Source organism: Girardinichthys multiradiatus, chromosome 14 (assembly GCF_021462225.1).
Source record: "Girardinichthys multiradiatus isolate DD_20200921_A chromosome 14, DD_fGirMul_XY1, whole genome shotgun sequence".
Lineage (NCBI taxonomy): Eukaryota > Metazoa > Chordata > Actinopteri > Cyprinodontiformes > Goodeidae > Girardinichthys > Girardinichthys multiradiatus.
The window spans coordinates 39,290,831-39,318,548 of NC_061807.1; the positions used below are offsets into that span (position 1 = coordinate 39,290,831).

Here is a 27,718-nt window from a genome sequence, read left to right on the forward strand (position 1 = left end):
GCAGCTTTGACTTGAACAAAAAGTAAAACATTGATTGGGTTCACACAATTTTTTTCTTGGTTGAAACGTTCCGTGATTTGGACTCCAACATGTCTTCAAAGGGCCAAATGTTTTTACTGCGATCCAAATGTTTGTTTTGGGAATTCAAGATTTTTATGTTTGACTGAATATCAGGGTGTTAAAAAAGGTCTAAAAATTGCCACTGAGGCAGGTTTGCCGAATAGCAGTAATTATCATAGAGATTGTAAGAGCTAAATTCAATGAAGGAAAAACAGTTGTTCCATTCTCAGAATTAAAAAACAGATTAAGTTACAGACCATGTTGTTTACAGGCTCTGTACAGACACCCGATTTCTTGTTTTATTTCTTTATCAGGTCTGCTTAACGGAAATGGCCTTATGCTCTCCTTTGGACCGTGCAATGACAGAGACAAACAGGAAGACAAACCTCAAACCTCATAAACACATAGCAGCCACAGCCCTGACATGAAGATCCTCTACATTTCATTAAATGACAGCCTGTATTTTTACAAACATACATTAATAAATGATCAGTACCTGGGCCAGTCCCTTCAGTTTCTTCACATCATCACATTTTAGTTAGTTAGTTCCTTCACACTTATTCTCACCCTAAGATTATTTAGAGCTCTGTGTTGTCTGTACGGCTGCAGCAATTTTTAGATTTGCAGAATACAATATTTATGCAGCGCTTCATGTATCCCTTTCTGAGGAATATATTGTAATTATTTACATACATGGAGTATGTGATTTTAACATGACTTTTTGAGGAATTTGTATGATCCATGACTTTCTGTTTACCTGTGGAACAACTGTGATGTCGCACATTGGTATTAGACACTCTTCAAATTAAAAAAGATAAAGCAACTGTCATGATTCAGTTTTTTTGAATGACTCAAATGGTGGAGATGAATCCTTTAATAAATAAAAGGATAATTTACAAGATGGAGAATGGAAACGGATTAGTCCTGGAGCAGGTAACCAGAGCAACAAGCCCTGAGCAGGCAACAGATGGCAGAAATGCAGGTAAACAGACCATCCAGTAGTGAGCAAACAAAGGAAGTGTAATACAGAAGCAGGGTGGAGGAATGACCATTAAACCAGAGGAGCTAATCAGACGAATTGTGGAGCAGCTGTGGCAGAGATAGTCGAGAACAACAGAAGAAGAGTGGCTAATTAACACATATGAGCTGAGAAGAAACATAAGAAACCCAAGAATGAATCTAATAGGTATTAACTCTAGATGTAAAGAGAACAATAAAACACACAAGCATGAACTATCACGTCAAAAATGACGCCCAGTATGGTTAAGCTAATCAGATGGATTGTTGATGTCCTCCAACAGGGTGATGTCTACTAGTGAGACTTTCTGACAGAGCTGCACGCAGAAGAGCAAGCAGAAATAAGCATAACACAGCAGTCATGTTAAACAGTCATGTAGTTAGTAACAGCTGGAAGGCTGGTTATGTGGTGTAGTGATATTAGGATGATTTTCAAAAAATCCTTAAGGTGAAACAAAGATTATTTCTGATCCACTACTTTTCTCTGTAGCGATTATTTGACCCTTGGTGACTATTTTGATCCATTTCATCAGGAGGCAACGTGTTTGGCCATCATCACTGCATGTCAGATCACAGTATGAAAAGTGCTGGTTTAATGTGTTAGTTGAAGGATCCTGATGAACGCCACAAGCTGAAAATAAAGTTGGTTTCTTAGTATTTTAAGTATTGCTGGAGCCTTCAGCTCCCCACATTAATGTGTTAGGTCCCATGAACGGGTTTTTTGCTACCGGGTCCAACAGATAGGTTCACATCTGTAAATTAATCTTTTTTTCAGTTTCAATAATAATTTTTAATTTTCACTTTGCTTTAGTCCAAATATTTACTGGTACAGAGTCGTGATTCAGTTCGCTGAACACCAAGATGTAGATTTGACCTTTACTGCTGTGTCGCTCAGCAGATATTGTGGAAAATATCTCAAGAGATAATCAGTTACTTTAATGACTCAGAGCTCAGGATAAATGTTAACAGCTTCCCACCTACCACTTCCTTCTGTGCTTTTCACACTAGGTTGCAGCAGCTTCCTGCGTATTGTTCTGTTGGAAGATGGTGGTAGAAATTTTTTTTTTCGGATTTTTTTGTCATTTTTGTGGTGGTTCGATCTCCTTTGCATCACGATTTTTAATGCTAGTTTTCTTTAATAGTGGTCAGTTGTTCAGATATCCAAGTTTTCAAACAGGGTGCAAGGAGCAGCATGCTGTCTCTCAGCGTCTTTCTGAAACAGTGTAGGAGTCCTCCATGACATCTGCGAATACATCATATAGTATCAATTGTGAAACTGCCATGTTCATATAAGCATCTGTTCGTCTACAGTGGGGGAAATAAAAATTTGATCCCCTGCTGATTTTTATAGTTTACTCCATTACAAATAAAACCTCAGTCTTCAGTTTTGATGTTAGTTTCTTTTTAATGAAAAGTTTGAGCTCAGGCTTTTTCACTTGGTAGCATGCAACCCATTTCCTTTTATAAAATGAATTATTTTCAGACATTTTTGTTGCTATTCTGTCTCTTTGCATTAAAATGACTATCCTGGGTGAAATTATTTACTTTTGCCAATAAAAATTAAATGTAAATGTTACAACTGTTTAAACATTTAAAGTGCTTGTAATAATGACTGAGAAAGGTGTTGTTTAAAGATTCAAAATTACAAATATGCTGTTGACTGGGCAATTCTTTGACCATCCATTAGTACCAGTATTAAAGAAGAATCCTTCAGAAAGTCTTCTGCTGCAGACCTCATCGTCTCTTCAAAGAACCCTCCTTCAATAAATCTGAACCATCCCTTTAAATTTACGTTACCTCCACACAGTTTGGATTTGGTTTCAAATGACATTTGAATTTCATGTCACAAGTGGAGCAAGACGTTAGTTCAAAAACCACCTTTTGCTACCATCTGGTGAACTTTCTGTTCATGTTTCCCTGCAACAAAAAGTTCAGAGCCATAATAGCAGCTTTCACCACTTAGTATGACTACAGCATGTGCTGCCGTTTTCCATGGTTGTGGTTTAGCTCAGTTTTACTTGTTACTACTGTGTGTTGCGGCTGTCTGCAATTGGGTTGTATTTTCTGTGAACACTTTACCAAAAAAAAAACCATTGCCCTTTTGTTTTTTGGTTTTTGTTTTCAGCTTGACAGGAAATGGTTACATGATTCAGAGAGCCAACCTAAGGGTCAAAAGATCATAAAAGATTAAAACTTGACTAGAATCCCAGCTACAAACTCACAGCTATCAGCAAGAAAGAATTAAATATAGTTTATTTATCTGGCAATGAGCTACAAGATAAAAACATGTCAAAATGTTTTGGATTAACATTACATTTTCAGCACAACAGAACTGCCAGTCTCAGTTAAAGGTTTAAACAATGGTGAAAAAAATATTTTGGGTTGGAGTGCTGGGGGAAAACTCTTGACTTAGTTATGGTGTAAAGGCTCCAATTTTGTGTTTTTGATTTTAGTCACCTTGATCAACAACTACTTGACGACTACTTGACAGACAGACAGACAGACAGACAGACAGACAGACAGAGCGAGCACAGTTTTTATTCCTTTTAACTCTGTACACCTCAGATCTCCAGTACAAGAGAGTCTTGTCATCTGCAAAAATACTCGGATGACTCCGCAGCCGTCGGGTGCATCAGAGATGGACAAGAGGCTGAGAACAGAAAGCTGGAAAATGTCAAACATTGTTTCCATCTTGGGTGAAAAAGCAGAGATGGTTGGGGACTATACATAAATATCTTGCTGTTCACCTGGACAACAGACTGGACCAGAGGCTTAACAGTAAAGCTTTCTACAAGTAGAAACAGAGCAGACTTTACTTCTTGAGGAACCTCCGGTCCGGTAAGTGTTTGGAGCAAGTTTGCAAAGTTTGTTATGGAGAGTGGGATCTCTTCTGTTCAGGTAGCAGCATTTAGAGCCAGGGACTTAAAAAAGCTCAGCAAGATGATTAAAAGCTGGGACTTTTCTCTAATATGTTCTTGAGTCACTATTGATGATTATGCAAAGAAGGATTCTTCAAAAAATGAAGAACATAATGAATAACCCTGAGATCATGAGACTGTCAGGACAACAGTGTTTTCAGTCAGAGGCTTCTTTAGATACCCTGTAATACTGATGTCATTCAGATGGACATGTGAAGTTCTTCTGCAAAAACATATGGAGCATTATCACATGCTCCTCCAGAATCAGCTTCATCAAAGACAAATCAATGGATCAGCAGGGGACGCAGAACACCGGCAGTCTGAGCGCAACACTGAAACAAAAAGTTTAATTGCAGTGTTTGAAAAACAGTTGCAGGCCCTAGACTTTCTATTTCTAGCCAAAATGCAGGAGGCAGAATTCTGAGTGAAAAGTAATTTTAATAATGATGAAAAAACTTACTGGCTGGCACAAGGTTATCAGAGCAGGGAACACAGGCAAAGTCACATTCAGCACAAAACAGGAAGTGTAACGGGCATAGAAACGGAAAGACACAGTGAAGAGCAGTGAAAACCGGAGAGCTTAAATACAGGGACAAGTGTGGAGATGGCATGGCAAAACCCGGTGAGAGTAATCAGGTGGAAAATGAGGAACAGCTGAGTTCAATGAAGGAAGAGAGAGCTGGGGAAGGAAAGTCGTGAGCAGAAGTAGAACAGAGAGAGAAACAGGGAGGAATTCCAACAGAACTAACACACAAAAATAAACTAGTTCAAAGTCTTTGGTTTCATTAAGATGTTTTTTGAAACATCTTAGACAGGCCTTTGTTTTTTTTTTTTTTTTGGATCACCAGTCGTTTTATCCTGGGAACTTAAATGCTATTGCTGCTCAGTCACTTTCATATTGTTGAATCTTGACCTGATGAGGCCTGCAGGTCTTTAGGTGTTGTTTTGGGTAAAATGTGGGTGAATGTACTGTAGGAAGTTTCACCCTGACCACACACTTCTTGCACTCATCAGCAAGCTTATAGTATAATTCTTACCCGAGGTTTGAACACTATTGTTGACAAAATTGTTGAAGTCGTGGTTTTTTCGTTTTGTCTAGAAATGGGCAAAAGGGTTTGAGCTTTGGGGTGTAGACACAATGACATTTGAAAAATTCAATGTCAGGTTTTCAAAAACTAAAAACACTGAACCAGTTTTTAGGCACAGTGGTGATGGCATTATGCTGTGGGGCTATTTTGCTCCTCGAATTACTTGTGCATTGCTCACAGAAGGTAGAATAACGAAAAAGCTGGAATACCTCTACATTCTTCGGCTTCAAGACAGCAACTAGATGGTTAAGACCTGGACACAAAGCTGGTGTTCCAGTTTACAATGATAGCTCACTACAAACCTCATTTTAAAATGAATGAAGTAGGGTTTCCAAAGCCCCAATCTAAATTCTATAGGAAATTTGTGGACTAGGCCTAAAAGCCCGTTCCTATCAGGAAAGAAACACATTTAGATGAACTCTATCTTTTCCAACAAGAGGAGTTGTGAAAAAAGTAGCCATAGGTGGAATATATTGTGATACGTTTGACAATAATATCAAATATCTGAAGCACATTTGTAGTTTTTTGAAAGCTCTTTGAAAGTTATTTTTGTATAATCATTTCAAGAACAGGTTAGATAAATTACTGAAACCACACAATTAAAAGGACAATTAAAAGCCCATAATGAGTATAAGTAATATTTTTTACTGGACCTGTAGATCAGAAACCCATTCCTGGCAGATAAAAAAAATACTTTGTGTTCGACAGTAAAATTAAGGGCAGGCAAAGGAATTACATAATAAGTTATAACATGAGGCTGAAAAAGACGCTGATCTTTTGTGACTTAGTTTTTTACCTCAAATTAGTCATTCTAAAGGCAGTTAGAACACAAAGATAATTTTATTTACAGCCTCGTATGGATTAGAGAGATACTATTGTTAATGCCTCTATGGGTGTTTTTGAGGGCGCCTCTTTCTTATAATCTGATCATCTTTCTTTGTATATCCGTTGGTGAGGTCTCTTTGAAACTTTAGCAGCGCTTGCATTTGTTGCATTACTTGATCAACTTCTGCACATCACCATCATCATAACACCTCCAAGTGTGTATCGTAAAACAGTTCTTTTATTTTAGTTCACCTTGTTGTTTGTGTTGACATTGAGTTTTTCTTGTACCATGGACTCATAAACTGCCTATCCCCGGTCCAACATTGCAGATTACACTGAATACAGCTTTTTCTATTTTCAAACTACACCCTGTGGATCTCCTCCATAACCTCTGGGATGTGCGTTGCTTGTCACAGTGAAAACAGAAATGTTTCATATAGATATATTAGATTTAATAGATAGAGCTTGTTATGGTACTGTTGGACCATGTTTTACGTAATATTGGACCATTTGTAAGTTGCTGGACACCAGGATGCCTACTGACATCATCGGCCATTTTGTATACCAGCACAGTCCGCTTCTACAAATCCCAGCGGCCACCGCGGCTGATAGGATGGGGGCGTCGCATCTCTGATGCAACAGTCAACTATATTACAGAGTATGAGACTGCCCACCATTGCTTTCAGCTTGGGACCGAGACGCGGTTAACTCGCTACTGGAGCTTCACTCTGGAGAAGAAATCCCACGTTGACTTTCATTCATTCTCCCCATTGGCCAATGAGAAAACTAAACGAATTAAGCTTACAGGAGTAAGAAGGCTTGTAAGTTTTCAACTTTACCGATCGAAGACACGTAACAAAAAAACACGGATTTTTATTTTATTTTATTTGTTTTACCTGTCTGGCAGAGTATCGCTCAGAATTGTTGTCTGAGTGCAAAGAAATTGCCCAACAGATTTACTTTCACAAGCGGAGCATCACAGCTAATGTTTTAAAGCTCTGCTTTATATTTATAAAAGAAACTTTATTATAAACTTCTTTGGGAATATTTCAACTGTTACAGACACGGAGACTGAAATGAAAAGGAAAACAGAAACTTGAAAAAGAGAGAGACGGGGCAAAAGGGAAAAAGGGGAGAAAAGAAGAAAAGAGTGGAGGAGAGAAAGAAGGATGAAGAGAATAAAAGATTACACCCTGCTTGCTTATACACTGTTGAGGTAAAATAATGCTATCATTGATAACCTTGCGGCCTCAACCTCTCCCAGTCCGGATGTCGTGAGAAAGAACAGATGAAGAGCAGGAAATTAAGATTAACGCAAGTTTAATTTGGAAGATAATAAGTCCAATGATTTCGACTGCAAAATGAATATACAAAATTACATAAAGGAAATTACATAAAGGAAAGAAAATTTTCCATAAGGGCCCTTACGGAGAGAGATCGCAGATTTCAGCAAAGCATGGCTGTCTTTACCCCGATGTCTTTCCCATTTACAAGTTCCAGAACATCTTTATACTATTGACTTCAAAGCTTACTGACAGTGCCTCCCCCTTTTGCAGTCTGGTGATGTAAATCAGCCAAGCTCCCTTGTGGCATCTATACCATGGCCAAAAGTTGACCTTTATTGCTTTTTTGTCCCTACAGCCAGCTTTTACTGCTTGCAGCTGTTGAAAACTTTCCAACCTTTGTTTCACCCTTGTGCCATCCTGACCCCTGCTGTGATCTGTCATCTCTCCTCAAGGCTCACTCATGTTAAATCTCAGTTTAATGTTCTCACATGCCAACTAAACTAATAGCATGAAAGTACATGATTTTAATTCTCAACAACACCTGCAGTTGTTTTTTGTTTTTTTTACAAAATAGCACACAGTATTTATGAATGTAAAATGTACTTAGTGAGAGGTGCAGCCCAATATAAAAACATCTGTGTATCTGTCAACACCTGAAGCTTAACACCTGTGAGTATGAGTGTGGATGCGCTTTGTATACAAGGTTTCTCCACAAAAATATGCAATAGGGAGTTTGAGGACCCACCGACCTGCCCCATGGTCCCCGGGCGGACACTGAGGAGATCCGAGCCACAGACATCCAAAGGCCCCCCAAAGCACAGGAACCCCAGGAGAACCACTGCCGGGACTACCGCAACCCCCCCAGAGAAGAGCAGTGGAGAGTCCCAGGGGAGCCACCCAGCAGCGACAATGCAGAAGCCCCAGAGAGCCGCAACGACAAGCCCACAGGCCCCGCCGGCAGCCGTCCATGCCCGAGCAGATCCAGCCATGGACACAGAGACCCAAGACCCCGGGACACACCACCCCCGAAGCAGAGGCCCGACAGAGCCCAGGGGGCCAGGCCCCGGCAAGCAGCTACCGGGAGTGAGCCAGCAAACACCAAAGCACCCAGCCCCGGACACCGAGAACCCCAAGTACACCAGCGGGCAGAGACTCCAACCACCGGCAGGTAGTGTGGCGGGGAGGAAATAGGCCCCACATTAGATGGGGGGGCCTAGGCTGATCCAGGAGAGGGAGCAGTCCAAGACCCAACCTGTCACACAAAAAAAACAACAAAAAAAACAGGCACTCACAGTCACAATCACCCACTCCCACCCTCATGCATACACATAAAATCACTCGCACCCAAAGTAAAGACAAACAACAATGGACGTCATACACTCATTCACACTCCCCATGCATACTCTATACTCCCAGGTCCAGGCGCTGGTACCCCTTAGGGGTAACCAGCCCTTGGTCCCCTTCCCTCCAGACAGGCAGACAGCGCCGGCACCGCCTAGACCCGGGCGGCCCCGGCCCGGCCCCCACTCCGAATCCAGTCCCCAACAACCCCCATCCACCTCCGGAGAGGGGGCTATGTACAAAAGAGGGGTCCACATGGCCCAAACCAGCCCGCCAACCAGAGTCGCCCCAGGACAGAGCAGTCCCGACCCCCCAATGAGCTCCAATCCCAACCCCATGAGCCTCCCACCCCCAGTGAACCCCAACATGAACCTCCCCACAGGGCCACCCCCAACAAGGACACCGATATCGAACACATGCCTCCGGACCCAAACGCCACCAATCCCCTCCCCCACAGGTGAACTCCATAGCTGAGAGGCCGATGAAGCCACACCCACCCACACTGTGCCCTGCTCTAAGCACCCCTGCCGCACCCCGCTCCCCCACCACACAGCACGCTGCAACGGCAATTCAAGGGCATCGCGCAACACCACCCCCGCCCACCGGCGTAACTGGGCAGACCCCACCAAGCACCGCACCCACAACAGGACCCCCGCATCATGATGGGACAAACTCACCCACCCGGTACCCGGGGCCAGTGACCCCCACCATGCCCCCACAATGCCCCCGTCAGCCACAGAAAAAAACAACAACAAAAAACACTACATTTCTGCCACTGCAACGACCACCCAAGGAAAAGCACTATCCAGCTCAGCTCCACCATCGCCGCCCAGCAGATCCAAACGCCGGCGACCCCACATTCCAGAAGTGGATACAACCCCTATACCCCACACGCTGCACCCCCTCCACAACACCCCCCCACCCACCGCCCCAATCCCCCCCCCCCACACGACAGCCAGCAGAGCAGCACACCACCAAGCCCGCCCAACCCCCCCAGACAGCGCCAGCAGCCCCAGCCCACCAGTCCACGAGAGGGATACATGCACCAGCCAGGTACCTGGGCCACGCAGGCCAACCGCTCCAGGCCAAGCACAACCCACCAGCCGCCCCGGTGCAGTCACAAGATGTGCTCTGCCGCCCCACCCACCCGACCGCGCTCGACCATGTGCCAGAACCACAGAAGGAAGCAGTGGAAGAAGGCCACGGCAGCACCAGTTACCAGGCACCCCCCCCACCCCACCCCCAAACCCCGGGGGCGCCCCAGCTCGCCGGCCACCCGTACCCCCGCATGGCGCACCACGGCCCACCATGCAGTCCAACCAGCCAACTTTCTTTATATTATTGCATTATGTCTGTTCTACGTCTAGCCAGGGTTCAATAGAGGACTGTATTTAAACCATTTTGAGATGTAATGTAGCCTGTTAGCTAAGCAGTAAAGATGAAAGATAGGCAGATCTAGTCCTCCTTTATCTTTGGTCTTTTGCAGTGTTTAGAGGCTAATACGTGGGTGCTTATCTTTTCAGATAAATTTAGTGATGGAGGAGTCCAGAGATCTAAACCAGTCAGATGGTTTATTCGAAATCATTGAGAATAAGTAATTGATTTTTGGCAAGACCATCATTTTTACTGAAGCAACCCTGCCCATGAGTGATATGGATAGAGATTTCCATCTAGCAAGATCATCTTCTACTTTTTTTAAGAGCGAGATGTGGTTTAGTTTTGTTAAATCTCCCAATCTAGGAGACACGTTAATGCCCAAATATGTAATATTCCCTGACTGTAGTTGTATATTAGGAAAATTGTGGAAAGAACAATTGATTGGAAGAACTGTCAATTTTAACCAATTTATAGAATAGTCGGAAATTCTTGAGAAAGAATTTATCAATCCAATTACCTGAGAGACAGAGGTTTGCGAATGCTGGAGAAAGAGTAATACATCAACTGCATAAAGACATATTTTATGTTCAATATTCCTGCATTTTATGCCTTTAATACCTTTAGATTGTCTGATTGCTGCTGCTAGTGGTTCAATAAAAATAGCAAATAATGAGGGGGAAAGTGGGCATCCCTGCCTGGTGCCCCTCTGAAGACAGAAGCAGGAAGATGTTTGTTTATTTGTTTTGATACATGCCGCTGGGGAACTGTCTAATATTTTTATCCAGTTTATGAAAGAGCTTCCAAAACCAAATTTAGTCAAGGTTGCAAACAAGAATTTCCAGTTAACTCTATCAAATGCTTTTTCTGCATCTAGAGATAATATATTGGTCTCAATATTTTTACTGTAGGAATAGTCTATTAGATTAACTAATCTGCGTGAATTAGTGGATGAATGCCTACGTTTAATAAAACCAGTTTGGTCGGGATGTATTATGAGAGGCGTAACCTTTTCTAGTGTTTTTTGCGAGGGCTTTACAGATTATTTTGAGATTGACGTTAATAAGGGATATGGGTCGGTAGCTGGTAGGGAGTACTGGGTCTTTTCCTGGTTTTCACAAGAGAGTGATGTTGGCAGAATTTATATTTGGCTATTATATTATAATTATATTCGGCTGAAGTCAGTGGTACATCCAGGTCCATCGCTTGATTTTCTGATAGTTTAGGAATTGTTACTTTGTCCAAAAAAACACTGAGTTTTCAAGGAGATGCAATTTTTCCTCCTTGTTTTTTTTGTTCCAGTCGACTAGTGACAGTCCGTCATATTTTTTCACCTTTCTGCCAAGGAGGTCACAAAGGACGAAAAACGGACTGCTTTGCTAAGTATCCGCGGACACTTGTACCCCCCCCCCCCCCCCCCCCCCCCCCCCCCCCCCCCCCCCCCCCCCCTCCTTCTCTCTCCATCTGCTCGGGGGAAACAATATCAAGTAAAATCCATCCTCACAAGTTGTGTTTTTACTGTCTGGACACCTGAGCGCAGGTGCGCTGTGGAACTGAACTGCTATAATAACCTTATGGTGAAAATCAACTATTTTCTTTGTCTTCAAGTTCATGCTTTGCTAGCTTGCCGGCAAAAGTTTTATTATCCTTTGTCCCCTGGGTTTACAACTTAGCTTGGGAAAGTTTTATGACTGCCTGTGTCCCACTGAGCCAAACTTTGGGTGGGGGGGGCTCCCGAAGCTCCGCTCACCACCATATTATCACTTGTTGCCATAACTGGTGGTTGGATTTTCATACACACTCCATGTTGTTTTGTTCTGTTTTGTTTTATTTGGTTTATTAAGGTATTTTACCCCTTTTTGTGTAGGACTTTGCATGTTTGATTAGGTGAAGATTATTGAATCAGAAGAGCGAGTTGTATCAGGGCTGTTGATTTAATAAATATTCACGTTTATTTTGTGCAAGAGTGATTTGTCAGTCAAAATAAGGTTAAATTTCACCACGTTTCGGTAGAAACGGTTGATTAAACAGTGACATCTAATAATAGTTATCAACTATTACTGAGAATTCAATAATTGTAATTATCAAGGGCTTTGAGCCACAATTACAACACCAGAAGACATCTCTGATTTTGATTCATAAATGAGGATTTATGGTTAAGAAATTAATTTTCTCAAATTATGATATTTAACTATAATTCTTGATAAATATTAATTAATCAATAATCATAATCCCAACAGTACCCACTGTCATCACAGAGTCTCCCAGCTGCAGAGTGAACATTTCTTCTCAGCATCATCTTCTGGGACTTTAGTTTTGAAACATAATTGATATTTGCTGTGTTTTGTGCAAACATTTAGAGTGGTTGAAGTTTTGTTGGATTGTTGCAGTATTAATAACTGAGCGGAGATCTCTAAAGTTCTTCAGAGGAGAGATACTGACCCTTCATAGTAACAGGAAGGCTCACAGAAAGTAACTTTATTTTTTTTTTATTGTTTTATTCATTTTCATCTTCTGTGTGACCTTCATATGTTCTTGACTTGTTTTTCTCCAAAAGAATAAGCTCATATGTAATTGTGCTGTTTGTTGTGACTTCACATAAACAATATTTAATGTCCCTACTCTGCAGTGAAACTTATGTGATACTAAGTAATGTTGTTGCTGGATGTGGGAGCTTTTAGACCACTTTACCAACATTTAAACTTAGAGTTCATTTTAAAAACTATCATTACCTTCTGAAGTCCTTGTTCCTTCTACTCCCTCTCCCATCTACATTTTGTACTTCTGCCATGGAGCATATCTAAATCTAACCATGAAGCCAGGATTCTTTCTCTGTTATGATTTGGGGTTGTTTTATTTTTGTTTGTGGGTTTTTCCTCATATGTTTCTCACAGTTAAGGTTTTGAATCATGCTTCTGTTTATTATTTTCCTGGTCATGCTTTAGTTTTTGTCTTCTAGTTCATGTTTTGTCAAGTTAGGTTTTTGGATTTGGTTATGCTTTAGTTTCATGTTTTTCTACTTATGTTTCTATTAGTTTGTATCCTTGAATTCCTGTTTTGCTCCAGTCACGTTTTGTTCTCTCCTGTCAATTAACTTTATTCGGTTCACCTGCACCATGTCAATCAGTCTACCTGCTTCTCTTGTGTCATGCCCTATATATACTCTGCCATTATGGTCGCTCCTCGTGGAAACATTCGGATCATGTCACTTTGTTTTCTGCTACGTCTTGTTGTTCATGCCAAGCCTTTCCATACCTGTATTTGCCACCACCTTCTGATGTAAGTTTCATTTATTAAATCAGTTTATTCACCCACCATCATGCTGCCTGCTTGTCTGCATTCTGGGGTCCTCCGTTACACCGCACCTGACATTCTCTTAATCTTGCATTTATAAACACAACCAAAGATATCCCCAGTTTTGCTGACAGAGCCCAGGATGAAATACAACACGTTCTGTGACTAGACAACAATATGTAAAACAAAGTGCACAAAATGACTTCTAACTCTTAAAAGTTGCATTTAAAGGTCCTGTTCAAGCTCATTCCCTTTTTTCAGGTTTCATTTAGCAGCTCGCTCCTTTATCATACAGTGACTGCTATCTAACTAGCTTGAAGAAGGCTTTTATGTTTTAGGTTCTTAGAAATCAGTTTGCATAAAAGTATTTAGCAAACATTTTATGAAGAGGCTAGTTCCTTTATATAAACTGTTAGTACTGTCCTCTTGCTTTTTCAGACAACAAGAACAAGTCTTAGGAACTTCCCTGCTGTTCTGTGTTGTAGTTCTAAGTTCAGCATTGCAGTGAGTGTTTTACTAGTTGCGTTATAGACGTTTCAGTCAGATAACATACAATCTGCATTTAGGAACACCTGTACTGAGTGTTTTGGACAATAACATCACTAAGGCACGGTCACAGCAAAATAAGTCAATAATGTACTGGTTTGGAGTAGAGGCTCAAAGCCAGATTCTGACCGTCATAGACGCTGTTTCAACTTCCTGCCTTTGACCTATTATGCTGCAGCACAGCAACACCACACTTTCCTTTCAGGGTCCTTATTGTGAAACTTTGCCTCCAGCTGTAGAATTAGTTTGTCTTAGCGCTATGGAGCTGCAGGCAATGTGGTCAAGTCATCATAAAGATACATTTGACACATTTATCCTCATAAAGGTACATGCATCATGTTTGTACACATACAGTCATATTTCATGAATTAGGAAATGTGTTCTGATGAGGCTCGTTTGTTAGATTTGAAGTACATTTTAAAAGAGAAAAACACTCTGAAAGCACATATTAAATCGCTTGTGTGCAAATAATCTATATAATATGTTTCACTTAGTGAACTGAGTCACTGAAATAAATGAATAAAAATATTCCAACTTATTGAACGTGATTGTATGCTTAATGACAAAGTGAATAAAGGAAATAGCCATGATGATGGAGAAGACATGGTTTAATATGAAAATATGTAATATTTACATACATAACATGACTTATATAATTCAGATAAAGAAATGCACATTATTTACAAAATGACGAGCAGGAATGCATTGGAGGAGATTTTATTTACTTCCTTTGGTCTCCACTCGCTCGAAGTAATCCAAGTAATCATACATAGCCACCTCACACTAAAACAGATAGAAACAAGTTACGTCAGTCAAACAAAGCTTAAGATGTTCAACAAAGACGTTTTCTCATTTGCATATAAAGAACTGATTGGACGCAGGCAACAGACACAAAGTACTTTAGTCAAATCGGGAGTGTTTACATTTTTTCTCAATGCAGAAAGTGAAGCCCGAATAAAAGAACAAACAACAAACATTGGAGGGTTTTTGATGGTTTCTCAGAACATTAAAACTGATTCATACTCACCCACTGAGTTGAGCCCCTGGAAGAACCGGTGCTGTGCTTGTCCATTTCTGCTTCAAAGGAGTCAGTGTTAGAAACTTTATAGGTCACTCTGGCTGCTTGTCCTGACACACAAAAACACACAAACATTTTCACATAATTACAGGAAAAAAAGGAACCATTCTTTTTTAATCTAAAGAATTCGATTAAAATGTTAAGTTTTAACTTCTAAGGAGAATTAATATCACTGATATTACCATATAAATATTGCTTATACAGCCAACAGAACAACTCTGGTCACAGTCTTGGGGGCCATAGACATAAGCTCATGGCAGGAACTGCAGCAGGAAATTATTTTGTTGACTTTGTCTGGCTAAAAATGTGCTGCTTAATCCTAATCTGTGTAAATGGTGTACCACAGGCAGCAAGCTTTGGTCCCTTTTTTTTCTTTACTAATATTCAAACCTGTCAAATAAATTACTTCAGGAACCTTAATGAAAATCGGTACTCCTAATGAAATATTTTGACCCTTGAACTGACTTTTAAGCTATAAAGCAAATTGTTTTATGTGTGTCAAACCAAATCTTAGGAAAATGTGGCTTAGAAAGAGTTCAAAATGATTCTCAAGAGTTGTTTTTCTCAATATATTTTGCCATTTGTCAACATATATCAATGATAGCTGACCACTATAGATGGTTGCAAAATATACCAAGCTTCATAAAACTGGGTGTTAGGACAGGAAATAAAAGCAGTGGCTACAGTCTATCTGCCCTAGTAACACTTTCCCTTTGCTCACCAACGAGATTAATTTAAAATTTCTGTCATCTGGAAACAGTCTTTTGGCTAGAAACCTATATATATATATATATATATATATATATATATATATATATATATATATATATATAATTTTTTTTTTTTGTATTGAAGTAAAACATAAGTGGCAAATACAATTGCTGCAGCTCAACAGGCACTGGTGATCACATGATTTTAACACTGTTATTAGCATCAAAATTTCCAGTAGCTACAACAGTAACTAAAACTCTATATGTAGTAGATATTACAAGTAAATGAATGAATGAGAGCTTTAGAAGAAGTTTGGCTACACTAGCCCTTTACACATTGAAATAATACATTATATTAAATTGTTAGTACAACAAAATCATTTACGTCAGGTTTGATATTTGGAAATTTTTAGTAATTGTAACCTCTTCTTAAGGACAAGCTGCTATCATCAGTGTTTACTGAGCACCACCAACCAAAGGGGCTCTTTTTAAAACAATGGATCAGAGAACTTTTTAGAAATAAAATTACCAAGAGAAAAATTACAGAGGCAAAAGAATCAATGTGTGCAGTTAACAATATTACACGAGAATACAGAAAAAACCTCTTCCTCTGTTCTTTGTACAGAAGTTTTTTTCTGTATTCTCTTTTGTTTGCAAAGAACAATAGAAGGCCTCTTTCGCAAAATTGTTCCATCAAAAACCAGCAAAGACGAGCCTCTCTTTGAGCTACTTCTGGTGTTTTACAAATCAACATTACGAACGTGTGCGCATTCAAAAAGCAGGCCAACGACTCTGTACCTATGGGTATGGAAAAACTTTTTCACCGAGGGAACTATGCATGGCTGAAGTTCATTGATCTGGTTTGTCTCGGCGCACCTCAGTGCAACCTGTCCAATGTGTTTTAAAGACGGAAACGATGTGCATCAAATACACACCACCGCACAGGGATGCACTCCGAACATTTTCAACCTAAATCCTCCATCCAGCTACTTTGTTTGTGACTTTGTTGTTTACTCTGTGCTTAGTTGTTTCACTTAGAATAGTTTCTTTATGTGTGTCATTATTATAGTTCTGTATCTCCCTTGGATTCTCTGTGTTTATTTATGTTAGGCATTTTGTTCCCTCTCCTAGTTTAGTCCCTTAGGTTTAGTTCTAGTTAGGTCAGCTTTTGCTATTGTTTACATCTTTGTTTGTCCTCGTTTCATCTGCTTTATTCTCAGTTTGTTCTATCTGTGTCGGGTTAGGTTCGTTTACTTTTGTAGTCTGGGTTTCTTAATGGTTTCTTTGTTTAGTCCTTAGGTCTTAGGTGGTGGTTACCTCTAGATTCTCAGTTTCCTTTTAGTTCATGTTTATTCTTGATTCTATGTTTTATTTATCTTGGTCTATAGTTTTCGTTCAGGTCTGTTTCACTGTTTTGTTAATTAGTCCTTTTCCTCATGTCTCAGTTTTATTAGGTTCACTTGTTCCCTCTGCCTTCCTGCCTCCTTGTCTCACCTGTTCTTAGTTCCTGTGATTACTTGCCTTTGTCTCTCTCTGTATATTAGTTGGTTTTGTTTCATTATGCTTTGTTGGTTCCTCGTGTTCACTACCTTGTGCACTACCCGCGTCCTTGCCTTGAGTACCTGCAGTACTTATGTGAGTTTGAATCTGACTCTGGTTTATACCAGCAGTTTTTTTGTTAAGTTTTTTTGATATTTTGAATAAAGCTGAAGACTGCTTTGAAATGTTGCTTCCAAGCTCTTATCTGCGCTTTGGTCCAACCTCAAACCACATCACCGAGGGAACTATGCATGGCTAAAGTTCAGTGATCTGGTTTGTCTCGGCGCACCTCAGTGCAACCTGTCCAATGTGTTTTAAAGACGGAAACGATGTGCATCAAATACACACCACCGCACAGGGATGCACTCCGAACATTTTCAACCTAAATCCTCCATCCAGCTAATTGCACATATTGTTGGTAATCACTCGGGCCCCAAAGCTGGTTTACGCATCCACAAGTCCGATGTGACTACCTTGTTTGGCGAGTCAGAACTGTAACAGCGGTGGGTTGACTTAAACCCCTCTAATGGACCTGTTCCTTGAAATGTTTCAGTGAAGGTGCTATTAATTTTTATGTTGAGGAAGAAAGTTTATGTACACCCATCATGTGGATTGAATGTCATGTCAATCTTGCGTTTTTAATTATTTATGTAAACCATTCTTTGATCAGTGAAGAGTGGTTGTAACACACAACTTCAATGGATTTTATAAAAAACTAGAAGGTGCACTCATATGAATTTGTGGTCGAGACAGGGTCAGAATTATACATACATGCTCAAATATATACATACAACGTCACTAATGCTACCTTAGCAAGGGGCACCTCCAGCAACAAACACTTTTTTAGCAATGAATTCAAGCTTCTGTCATAATTTTGGCTGGAGTTTTAATGCATTTTCTTGACAAAATTAGTAGAGCTCATTTAAATTGGATGGTTTCCTGGCACTGACCAAACTTTCATCCACATTTTAAGCAGGACTGAGGTCAGGGCAGGGAGACACATAAAGGAGTTTATTGTTACCTGATTTATCAGTTCCAAAATTTGCATTTATCCATTATTTGAGGAAAAGGTTGTAAAGATATTGGTGGTTGTTTGTTGTAAATAATAAAGTTTAAATGAGTCAAAAATGAAAATATGACATTCAAGCACATGATGAGTTTATAAACAAATCAGTCAACAACTGTAAAAACAAACATAACAGTAAATTGGAAGTTGTTTCGCAGAAACCTGGTTTAGTTCATGTTCGAGATCAAGAACACCGATGGTTTTATTAAAGCAGGGGAGTTATCTCCAGCAGGGTTAGACGCTGTCTGCTCGTAACCTCTGAACAAAATCTCATTTCAAAATATTGGAGCTGTCGCTTCAAAAACAAAGATGGTGTTGACATCAACACCATATCCCTTTTAAAACCAGGAAACCAGGTCTACGGGCGAGAGGCAGGGTACACCATGGACAGCAGCAAGAAGGTCTTGGGGTCAAATTCCAGCTTGGGGTCTTTCTGCATGGAGTTTGCATGTTCTCCCCATGAGTTCTGTGTCGGTTCTCCACCTTCCCCAACAGTCCAAAAACATACGTGTTAGGTTAATTTGTATTCTGAACTCTTCAACTGAACTAGAAAAAAAAAAATCAATAAGATGTGCTTTATTGAACATTGATCTATGTTTGTAGAGTTTGTTAATTAATGACTTGATTTGTGAAGCAGCAGGAGGATTATCTTAGTATTAATGAGTCAACTCATAATTATATAAATCTTCACATTCCTTGAAATACTGGCCGAGGTGGAGGGGCAGCAACCATCTTTCACTCAGATTTATTGATTTATTGATTGCAAGGCAATTAATATCTACAATTCTTTGGAATATCTAACTGGTTGTTTTTCTCATCAAAGTTGCAAAGCGTTAAAACCACTTCTGTTTGTACTTTTGCATCGTCCACCAGGCCTTTACTCTGAGTTTTTAGATAAGATTCTTGGTGTTGAATACTGATAAGGTCATTATAGTGGTGATATTAACATTCATGTTGACACTGAAAGTGAAAGCCTAAATGCAGTCTGTAATCCCTCACTGTAAACTCTGTTATTTCCTATTATTTGTTATTATATTTTATCCTGTGTGAATCATCGTGCTTCCATTTGCCTGTCGCTTTGTTGCTGGTACATCTGTATAATAAAGGATAACAATAAAGAATATTTCAGTTCTAAAAAAAAAAAACAGAAAATATTTTAACACCTAAGCTTTAAAGAGTTATTGCAGGGTGGCAAGAAAACAAACCCCAACATGCATTCCTCGAGAACTTTGTAAACTAGGGAAGGATCTTCATTTTAATCTGGAATGGAAAAGCTAACCTAGAGAGATGTAGCCCACATTGAAAACATGTTTATTGTGTGAATATAAAAGAAAATGGAAACAATGATGCAATCCAGACCATCTTTACAGTTGGACTGTAACGATCAAAGTACTTTTAAGAGGCAGAAATATTAAATCTGCACTGTGCACATTATGTTGTTTTTCACTTGCTCAAACCACTTGTGGTTGTTAATCATTTTTGCACCTTTACAGAAGGTGAACAACACATACCGACCCAAACTGTGCTAAGATAACACGTACTAAGTCCACAATAAATACAGGTCCTTCTCAAAATATTAGCATATTGTGATAAAGTTCATTATTTTCCATAATGTAATGATGAAAATTGAACATTCATATATTTTAGATTCATTGCACACTAACTGAAATATTTCAGGTCTTTTATTGTCTTAATACGGATGATTTTGGCACACAGCTCATGAAAACCCAAAATTCCTATCTCACAAAATTAGCATATCATTAAAAGGGTCTCTAAACGAGCTATGAACCTAATCATCTGAATCAACGAGTTAACTCTAAACACCTGCAAAAGATTCCTGAGGCCTTTAAAACTCCCAGCCTGGTTCATCACTCAAAACCCCAATCATGGGTAAGACTGCCGACCTGACTGCTGTCCAGAAGGCCACTATTGACACCCTCAAGCAAGAGGGTAAGACACAGAAAGAAATTTCTGAACGAATAGGTTGTTCCCAGAGTGCTGTATCAAGGCACCTCAGTGGGAAGTCTGTGGGAAGGAAAATGTGTGGCAGAAAACGCTGCACAACGAGAAGAGGTGACCGGACCCTGAGGAAGATTGTGGAGAAGGGCCGATTCCAGACCTTGGGGGACCTGCGGAAGCAGTGGACTGAGTCTGGAGTAGAAACATCCAGAGCCACCGTGCACAGGCATGTGCAGGAAATGGGCTACAGGTGCCGCATTCCCCAGGTCAAGCCACCTTTGAACCAGAAACAGCGGCAGAAGCGCCTGACCTGGGCTACAGAGAAGCAGCACTGGACTGTTGTTCAGTGGTCCAAAGTACTTTTTTCAGATGAAAGCAAATTCTGCATGTCATTCGGAAATCAAGGTGCCAGAGACTGGAGGAAGACTGGGGAGAAGGAAATGCCAAAATGCCAGAAGTCCAGTGTCAAGTACCCACAGTCAGTGATGGTCTGGGGTGCCGTGTCAGCTGCTGGTGTTGGTCCACTGTGTTTTATCAAGGGCAGGGTCAATGCAGCTAGCTATCAGGAGATTTTGGAGCACTTCATGCTTCCATCTGCTGAAAAGCTTTATGGAGATGAAGATTTCATTTTTCAGCACGACCTGGCACCTGCTCACAGTGTCAAAACCACTGGTAAATGGTTTACTGACCATGGTATCACTGTGCTCAACTGGCCTGCCAACTCTCCTGACCTGAACCCCATAGAGAATCTGTGGGATATTGTGAAGAGAACATTGAGAGACTCAAGACCCAACACTCTGGATGAGCTAAAGGCTGCTATCGAAGCATCCTGGGCCTCCATAAGACCTCAGCAGTGCCACAGGCTGATTGCCTCCATGCCACGCCGCATTGAAGCAGTCATTTCTGCCAAAGGATTCCCGACCAAGTATTGAGTGCATAACTGTACATGATTATTTGAAGGTTGACGTTTTTTGTATTAAAAACACTTTTCTTTTATTGGTCGGAATGAAATATGCTAATTTTGTGAGATAGGAATTTTGGGTTTTCATGAGCTGTATGCCAAAATCATCCATATTAAGACAATAAAAGACCTGAAATATTTCAGTTAGTGTGCAATGAATCGAAAATATATGAATGTTAAATTTTTATCATGACATTATGGAAAATAATGAACTTTATCACAATATGCTAATATTTTGAGAAGGACCTGTAGTCTTCCATGCTTTATCATTGATTTGTTATTGTATAAGTTGATTAGTTGTTTAGAGGCCATTTAAATTTTTGGAAAAATGACCGCTAACATTCATTGGAGACTAGATGAAAGCTGCATGTGTAATTTCTCGTAGGTTCTGTTTTTTTCAGACATTTCACAGTGTTGACTGCACAGAGAAAACTGAGGCAGTATTTCAAAGAAACTATGACCACAAACAGTTGCATACTCAAAAGCTGAATCACTGTTTAAAGGCCGACTGTGCAAAGTCACAGAGGTAATTACATCAAATTAAATATTAATAAATAAAATAAATATTATTGTCTTTCTGAACTTTTATATGATCATTCATAAAATATACAATGAAAGTTTTTGTAGATCTCCAAAGTAAAATATTTGTTTGTGTGTGCAGGATTTTAACATCATTAATATGGAAAAAATTATTGTGCATCTTTATTAAATTCAGTTGAAATAAAAAAAGAAGGAAAAAATGCTTTTTTTGCTAAATAAAAAATACATTTTTGTCTTTGTCTGAGGGAGTGATTTACCTGTTTTCTTCTTACCTTCTTTCCTTTTCAGAGTGCAGAAACAGGCGAGAGCAATGAGGAAGAGTGGGACGACAACAGCCACAGCAAGAATCACAGATTGCAGCTTATGTTCATCCTTTGTATCTGAATGATTTTATTAAGGTGAGAACAACAATAAGTATATATTTGTTCTGTTTAACAAAACAAACTTCTGATAATTTATTTTCTGTGAAGTGATGAATAGATTATTGATACAACATAGGTAGGCTGCAATATGTGTAGTAGCTCTATAGTCACCTACTTTCTGATAAGCAGTTAGTTGTGTTTCCTCTGGCTGTAACTGTGATGGTTGTACCATTTCCTTCAACTTCAGTTAACATTGGTATCTCCACAGTAACCTTGCAGATGTATCTCCCTGAATCTCTGATTGCAAAGTTTGGAAAGATTAGAACTGTACAGCTATTTGCCTGCTTATTCTGAGAACTTGTAGACTGATTTATGACAGTCTTATTCTCTACTAATGTTTGGTTTTTTAGCCATTTAATGTGAACTCTTCCATTCTTCCCCTTCCAGCAACAAGAGATGTTTCCTGTCTCTCCTTCATGGAAAGAAACATCAGGACTCTGAGTAACGACAAGTGTGTCTGAAGAAACGCCTGGAAAGAGACATGATGGAGCATAATGTTAGATCATACCAAACACAAACGGTATGATTTCAGAGCCAAACACTGAAACTGAAAGTGCTTTTACATTTTTTAGTAGAACCGACAAGGTTTAACTTCAATTATTAAATTGCAGGCAACAAAAAATATACAGTGCTGGTCAGAGCATGAACGTCATATTTGTTTATGGCTTTCACTGAAACATCCAAACTCTGGGTAACAAGTGGGCCTAAAAAAACATATGTAAAAAGACACACTGCACAAATAATGGAAGGTCATATGTAAGAGCTTAATGCTGTATGTTGTATTAATCTATATTAGGAACTAAAAATTTAAAAACTTTCAAATTAAATTAAAGGACCTATGCTAAATGGTTAAAATAATGTGTTTGTCATGAAAAAGTCATCACCTACTGAAGGTACAAAGGTAATGTAGTTTGGTCTTGTCTGAAGCTTAAATAGCTATGCTCAAACGTGAAATTAAATGGAGAGTCGTGTTTCTACTTACTCCAGGATGAGAGTGCGCAGAGAGAGCTAAGAAGCAGACTTCTCAGCAGGAGCTTCATCTTTCCACTTCAGTTCATTACTGAAGACTGATATTCATCTCCTGTTGCTGCTCTAAGTACCACCCACTAACCTCTCATACTAACACACACACAACAGAAACAGAAAGATGGCTTTTTTTTAAAAAAGTCTGAGCTGACAGAGTCTGTTCTTTCCATCTTCAGACTGACAGCAGTGAGAGAGATCAGTCACAGAAACTGCCTCTGAGATTCGTGCTTCTTTCATTTATTAGCATCGCAGATCCCTAAGACATACTGGGAACAGATGAAGTAAAACATCAAGTCACAAAAGTAAAAAATGATGGCAGGACTGTTTAATGTTAGTTGTAGTGATTAGTTTTAGTTTGGTACACGCATTCTTTGAAACAGTATCACAAGTTTACACAGATTTACAGATACAAACTGTTCACTAGTCACAGACAAAAAGAAATTAAGTCCAAGGTTCCAAAGGGCTTCACACTACAATCAGTCATGCACCCATTCATACACACATTCACACACTGTCAGTGGTAAGCTACAGTGTAGCTACAGCTGCCTTGGGGTAGATTGACACCCTCTGACCACCATCAGCAGGCAAGGCAGGCGAAGTGTCTCGCCCAAGGACACAAAGACTAAGATGCACGGAGCGGGGGTTTGAACCGGCCCCCACCAGGTACAAGATGAACCCCTGCCACCTGAGCCAGTGTCACCAAATAGTCTATCTATAACTGCCTAAACTATTTTTAACCTACAGCCACAAAGTCATTCAGTGAAATCTTCACTCTAACAGAAAACCTCTGTTGCTAGGAAAAACATTCATATTACTGATAATAAGTGTCCCTGTCCCCTGGGAATTAAGTCACAAATAGTGATATTTTTACTTTAGAGTTTGGTTGGGGCAGGGGCCGGTTACTGGGAGTTTTAAATAATTATGATTTTAAAACCACCAAACATTTCCTCCATATCTTTCTCACAGTTTAACGTCCTTTCAATGAGAGGCCATTGAAAGAGCTGGGTCTTTCTTCGGCTGTAGAGAACATAGACTACACCTGAACTGCTCCTCCCCCACCTGTTTCTGCACACTGCTGATCAGCTGGCTGGAACAAGGCTTATACATGTTTACAAAGACAGTTTAGGCCATTTGGGAATTATTTCCAGTTGCAAACAACACGGACAGTCACAGTGTGGAAATTTAAGAAGCAATCCCTATCGCCCAAATTAAAGCAACGTGGTTTTCAGTCTACATCTTATGATTTATGAGCAGCATCCTGATAATTAACCAGATATTATTATTATACCCTCATTGTTGCACTATAAAAGATCAGACTGCCAATTGCATTAAAAGCATTCATTAAATTTGGTGAGTATTTATTCTACATATAGTAAAATAAAATATAAATTAACTGCAGTAATCATTATATTTGATTATTTTAGCATCAGTATGAAAGATTGATGCTTTTCTTTTTTTAATGAAAGCAATTGGGTCATGAGGCTGTGTGGCACAATGATAGAGGAGGTTTACCTTATATTTACACGTGGACAAAATGGTTGGTACCCCTCGGTTAATGAAAGAAAAACCCACAATGGTCACAGAAATAACTTGAAGCTGACAAAGGTAATAATGAATAAAAGTTCTATGAAAATGAACAAATGCAAGTCAGACATTGCTTTTTAAACATGCTTCAACAGAATTATTTTTAAAAATAGACTCATGAAACAAGCCTGGACAAAAATTGAATCGCTTAGCATATACATTCTTGTTCAGCTCCTCTCTGTTCATCTTTTTCTTGCTTATTTTCTTCTCTACCATCATGTGAACTGAATCCTGTTTTCAAGACAAGCAGAAAGTTAGGAAGTCACTGGGTACTAGAGTACACGTGTAAAAAGGAAATCACACCTATGCAGTTCAGTAAAATTAGGTTCCTGGTTAGTGTTAAAGTTTGGTGGTCAGGCCCACAATTAACTCTGTGCTTACCTCTCAGGCTTCTGCTTAGACCTACATCTGAGTAACCATAGCTACAAAATAAAATAATCCAGTTTGTTTTTGCTTAAAAAGCTTTAAAATAATTAGACAGACGACCCAAATGTTGGAATAGTTACTAATCTATTATAGATGACAGCAGGGGAGAAACAACGGTTTATAGGAGTGTTGAAAATAGCTGTTAGCATAATTTTGAACTTGATGGTTGTAAACTCAAAGATCGGTAAGAGGTCAGGCAAGCTGCAAACCGTTTTAAACAAAGAAAAGTGAACACTATTGAGTGTGTGTGGTTAAAAACATAGAGATGGCATTATCTTTGTACAGCAACAAGGAAGATGATTTGTTGTTGATACCTGAGAATACAGATTGAATTTAGCCGTCTAACATTTAGAAATGTAACAGATTTCATTGGCTTTTACCTTTTCATTTCATTACCTTTAAGAGAACCAAACGTACAAAAATTAAACCATCAGACAAACTTTTGTGATTCCCTAGTAGAAGTCCTGCGGTAGTCCATGGATTTCTCACCCAACTACAACTTGTGTTGACTTGTGTCAGCGCAGTGCACGACAAACAGATCATGGTGCGATGGAAGACGCAATGTTCTGCTTTATCACCATGACAATCAGCCCTCCTTCAAAGCATGCAGTCTTTCACATTTCTTAAAACTAACATCATAATAGTGGCAACAATGAGCTGCCATTCTTTTTATACTTTTCATTAGATTGTTTTCATTGAAAAGGGTAAGGGGTTTACTAATCTAGACAGTCAGCTGTTGTAGACCCGTACTGGTGTGTCCTTTAAGCAGACCTTCACTGGTAGCTGGTGGGATGTGTAGATGTTAACCACATCCTCAGTTTGCTAACTCACTCTCAGAGGCCCATTTCTTCTTTCTCATTGCCTTCTCTCTACTATTGTGGAAGACTTTCTGACATGTTATACTTGTCATAACCCTTAAAACGGCTCATTTAAAAACAGCCCTTGGTGTGCTGGACTTCAGCTGGCGTCACCTCTGTATTCTGAAAAGTTTTGATGTTTACATCAATGTCAGCCATTAATATATACATATAAGTTACAAGCTTGTCATACTGGTCGAGGGGGCCATGGAGGTGGGACCAAATGACAGCAATAAACACAAGCCTAAAATGACATCAGCACAAAGTGAAAATATTTTAATTTCATCCCAATATTTATTACACAATCAACATATCATATAACACCATCTCGTATTTTCAAGGAAACAGTGAACCTTCATGTTTTAGTTCCTTAAAATAGTTTGCTTTTATGTTATTGCAGTTAAAACAATAATATCTTGAAATGCTGAAAGGTAAAGTTAACAATTATTGTCTTTTCACCTTTTTACAGAAGAAATGCTAAGATGAGACACCTCTAACTCAGTGAAAGACACACCCAGACACATACACTCACATGTCCCAAATAATGAATTAAACCGATAAATCCAAGTTGCTGCATCACTAACAATAAGATATCTGAAATATAAATGTAACAGTGGCTCATTGTTACAACATGCATACATCTGTTATCTGGTTGATTTTCATGAGTATGTGACAGCATTTTACATATGCACACATTTGGGATGTTGAGGGGGCTGCAGCAATCCCTACTGGTTATAAGCTGTAACTACAAAACGATGGTCCAATCAGTTATTCAAACATTAGTGATTTCTAAAATGTCACATTCCTTGTGTCAAGTCACAAGGAATGTGACATTCCTGTTCTGAACAAGAGACAGCAGCAGAAGCTGTTTAACTAGAATGAGGAGAAAAAAAACCAGACTGTTGATCAGTGGTCAATTAAGGCCCCAGAGTCTGGAGGACGAGGTGAGAGGCATTGAATATAATCTGCTTAAGGTCCGGTGTGGAGTTTCTAAAGTCATGTTAATTTCATTTACCAGCAGGGCACATGCATACACTGCCAGAAGTACCAATACCTGGTTTAACTACCATAGTTTCAGGAATATTCTTCCTTTTCAAATTGACAGCATCACTGTCTACTAATGACTCAAAAGTACCAAGGCCTGAATTAAAAACCATTCTCTTTTAATGAAGTTAAAGTCTAACAGATTGCCATTCCCAACTTTATCGGTGCAAAGAGAAATAAACAGCTGCTTATGGCTGACTTGAAATCAAGAGGAAATGAAGAAAGTCATCATTAGTAATTCTGACTGTGCAAGCAAGGATGTGATTTAGGGTAATGAAAGAAAGTCAAAGGAGGTGTGAACAACTGCAGTGGCAAGAAATCGTTTTTTGCCTGCTTTGTGATTTCTTTCTGATGTTTGTTACATGTAACTGTTTGAGATCATCAAACAAATTTAAATGTTAGATAATGATAGCACAAGGTTCTAAATGAAGGTGTTTATTATAAGTCAGTCATTTTCTACCACTTATTCCATAGTGGGTCATGGGGGAGCTGGTGCCTATCTCCAGCAGTCTATGGTCGAGAGGCAGGGTACACCCTGGACAGATCGCCAGTCCATCACAGGGCAACACACAAACAACCATGCACACACTCATTCATACATCTAAGGGCAATTTAGAGTGACCAATTGACCTAACAGGCATGTCTTTGGACTGTGGGAGGAAGCCAGAGTACCCAGTGAGAACCCACGCATGCACGGGGAGAAAACACAAACTCCATGCAAAAATCCAGAATTGAACCCAGGACCTTCTTGCTGCAA

At 39.6% G+C, this 27,718-nt stretch overlaps 3 long non-coding RNA genes across 3 annotated transcripts; all 3 read right to left on the reverse strand.

Moving 5' to 3' along the window:
• Positions 1-3,595: 3,595 nt before the first annotated feature.
• On the reverse strand, positions 3,596-4,826 carry LOC124881382. The gene is made up of 2 exons (XR_007041639.1): positions 4,456-4,826; positions 3,596-4,327 (listed from the first exon to the last, which is right to left on the reverse strand). It is a non-coding gene; the product is annotated as an uncharacterized LOC124881382 (long non-coding RNA).
• Positions 4,827-14,339: 9,513 nt separating this feature from the next.
• On the reverse strand, positions 14,340-14,838 carry LOC124880255. The gene is made up of 2 exons (XR_007041276.1): positions 14,777-14,838; positions 14,340-14,532 (listed from the first exon to the last, which is right to left on the reverse strand). It is a non-coding gene; the product is annotated as an uncharacterized LOC124880255 (long non-coding RNA).
• A 3,319-nt stretch (positions 14,839-18,157) lies between these two features.
• Positions 18,158-24,508, reverse strand: LOC124881148. Its single transcript, XR_007041546.1, has 3 exons — positions 23,007-24,508; positions 21,860-22,493; positions 18,158-18,625 (listed from the first exon to the last, which is right to left on the reverse strand). It is a non-coding gene; the product is annotated as an uncharacterized LOC124881148 (long non-coding RNA).
• Between the last annotated feature and the right edge of the window lie 3,210 nt (positions 24,509-27,718).